The sequence below is a fragment of the Eschrichtius robustus genome, chromosome 8 (assembly GCF_028021215.1).
Source record: "Eschrichtius robustus isolate mEscRob2 chromosome 8, mEscRob2.pri, whole genome shotgun sequence".
Lineage (NCBI taxonomy): Eukaryota > Metazoa > Chordata > Mammalia > Artiodactyla > Eschrichtiidae > Eschrichtius > Eschrichtius robustus.
In genome coordinates this window covers 88,583,463-88,586,277 of record NC_090831.1, presented here as the reverse complement: position 1 = coordinate 88,586,277, position 2,815 = coordinate 88,583,463, and the positions used below count along the sequence as shown (strand labels likewise).

Sequence of the window (2,815 nt, the reverse complement as noted above, 5' to 3'; positions counted from 1 at the left end):
GCAATAGTTTATTGCCCTGTTGGACATTGACCGGTTTTACATCTAACCCAGCAATCTTACCAAACACTGCCTCGAAATATCTTACTTCTTCAGTGCTCTTTAAACTCGTTTTAGTGTCTTACCAGTTCCTCATTAATTAGTGAGTTACAGAAAACCTTTGACATATGTTCATTTTATATTTACATGAGTCATGATTTTTTCCTTCTTGAAAACCATACTTTATCCGTCATCATGTCTCCAGTGTAAAATAGGAGAAACTTGATGGAATGACCACTGATTTGGGAACTAAAACACCTAGATTCTATCACTTACTAGCTGCATGATCTTCAGCAAATTACATAAGCTCCTTGAGGCTCAACTTCCTCATCTGTTAAGTGGGAGTAATAGTAGTGCCTTGTCTGCAGGGAATAATAACAGTTGTGAGAGTCAAACAAGGGCATGGAACAGGCTCAGTGAGTGAATATCTTTGTCCCCAGGCTGTTTACTGACAGCTCTTAAGCTTTTGTAACAAAGGCTGCTGGTTTCCATGAAGGGGAGCTGGTAATAGGATTCCTCAGAGGTTTTTGTTTTTGTTTTTAAAAAAGACACATTTATTCAGCATCATGATCAGACTATTACATTAAGCAATCAACAGCATGGGTGCAAAAAAAAAATCTACATTAATACCCTTTGTTGGAATGCTTTACACTTTCCACAGAACAAAAACTAAAATAACCTGTTATACAATTAGTCACAAATACAGTTCTTGAGATTTTTTGCCCATACACATGAGTATTGTCTAAAACATGTCTTCTTTGTAGCAGCTAGGCCCTGCCACCACTGTGCTTGGCTGAGTTCACAAATCTGTTGTACCCTGTAGCTTCCCTGTCAATTCTCTGGCTCTCCTCTCCTGCTGAGCTTTGTTTCCTGGCAGTAATTAAAACCTTCTGCCGCTGCCATAGCTACTGCTGCCACTGGAACCACCATAGCCACCGTGGTTTCAGGGTTTGGCGAAGTATTGGCCCCTACCACCACAGAGGCGAGAACTTCTGCCTCCAAAGTCTCCTCCTTTCATGGGTCCAAAATTTGCAGATTGATTGTTGTAATTGCCAAAATCTTTGTAGCTTCCACCACCTCCAAAATTGCTTCCATCACTACCGAATCCATTATAGCCATCCCCACTGCCACCATATCCACCGCTACCGCGGCTGCCACCAAAGGCATCTCGACCACTGAAGTTTCCTCCACGACCAAAGTTGTCATTCCCACCAAAACCGCCTCCACGACCACCACCAAAGTTTCCAGAACCACTTTGACCTCTTTGGCTGAATGAAGCACCAGCCATCTCTCGCTTACATAGGGCCTTCCTTACTTCACAGTTGTGGCCGTTCACCGTGTGGTATTTCTGAATGACAATCTTGTCTACAGAGTCATGGTCATCAAAGGTTACGAAAGCAAAGCCTCTCTTTTTGCCACTGCCTCGGTCAGTCATGATTTCAATCACTTCAATTTTTCCCATACTGTTCAAAATAATCTCTTAGGTGATGGTCTTCAGTGTCTCCTTTAATGTCACCAACAAAAATCTTTTTCACAGTTAAGTGGGCACCAGGTCTTTGAGAATCTTCTCTTGAGACGGCCCTCTTTGGTTCCACAACTCTTCCATCCGCCTTGTGTGGCCTTGCCTTCATGGCTGTACCCACCTCCTCCACAGTGGCATACGTGACAAGCCCGAAGCCTCTGGAGCGCCTGGCGTTTGGATCCCTCATTACCACACAATCTGTGAGCGTACCCCACTGCTCAAAGTGGCTCCTCAGACTCGCATCGGTTGTTTCAAAGCTCAAACATCCAATGAAGAGCTTCTGCAGCTGTTCGGGCTCTTTGGGTGACTCTGACTTAGACATGACGGCAGTGGAGGGGGGAGACTTCAACGATGCTTACTCGGCGGCATCCACGGGCAGAAAGCTCCTCACAGGTTTTGAATTTGAGAACTGAAGCATAGAACTGGCCTTTCACCCACAGAAGCAGAATGCACAGCAGCCCGATAGAGGTAAAAATGTGCAAATTTAGGCTCTTCAAATTTTTGCCTGGGGCTTTTGTTTGTTTAGTTAAACAAGAGAACAGTAATCTTTGCTTAAGTATTTTCAGCAGAAACCTAATCAAGTCAGAGCAGAAGATAAATTCACCAGGAATCATCATCTACTCCTTACAATCTCGCCAGCTCACACCCATGCTAGACTTTAACTGAAATATTTGTGTCTTATATTTTTTCAATTTGTACTTTTTACTTAGTAAAGTGATCTAAATTCTTTTTTTTCCCCTTTTTCATCCAAATCTATTTGATACAACAACTTCAGTGAGACTCTCCTCCCAGCCAGATGCTGGGCTGGAGCTGGAAACACAGGCATGAAGAAACCCAACACCTGGCCTTATAGTGATCAGACAGCCCTCAGCATTTTAAAACAATAAGACATGGTGGCTGCGAACATTTTCCTACCTCAGAAGTAGTTCCCTTTCGTAAAGAAGCTCAAAGCTCCTGGGCCATAAAGCCTAGAATGTGGCACTTGTGACATTGTCACTTTCTTCAGGGACAGAGACACTGATTCTAAGCCATAAGCACAACCTGCTAGGAATCTGTCATCAGCTTTTTTTTCACAAATGGACTGTTGGATTGTGAAAAACCTGCTTTTACTTCAAAGGACGCTGAGCAGCTTAATAGCTTGAAGGCTCTCAGGAGACAATGAGAGATTGTAGCCACAACTTTATCTTCCTCACTAACTTTTCTGTGTTAAGGAACCATGGTTGGAAATGTAAGGTTAAGACAGCTAAATCCCCCTAC

The 2,815-nt window shown here is 43.3% G+C and overlaps 1 pseudogene; it reads right to left on the bottom strand.

The window, feature by feature from the left end:
• Window positions 1-753: 753 nt before the first annotated feature.
• LOC137768509 (heterogeneous nuclear ribonucleoprotein A1-like) lies at window positions 754-1,880 on the bottom strand (annotated as a pseudogene).
• Between the last annotated feature and the right edge of the window lie 935 nt (window positions 1,881-2,815).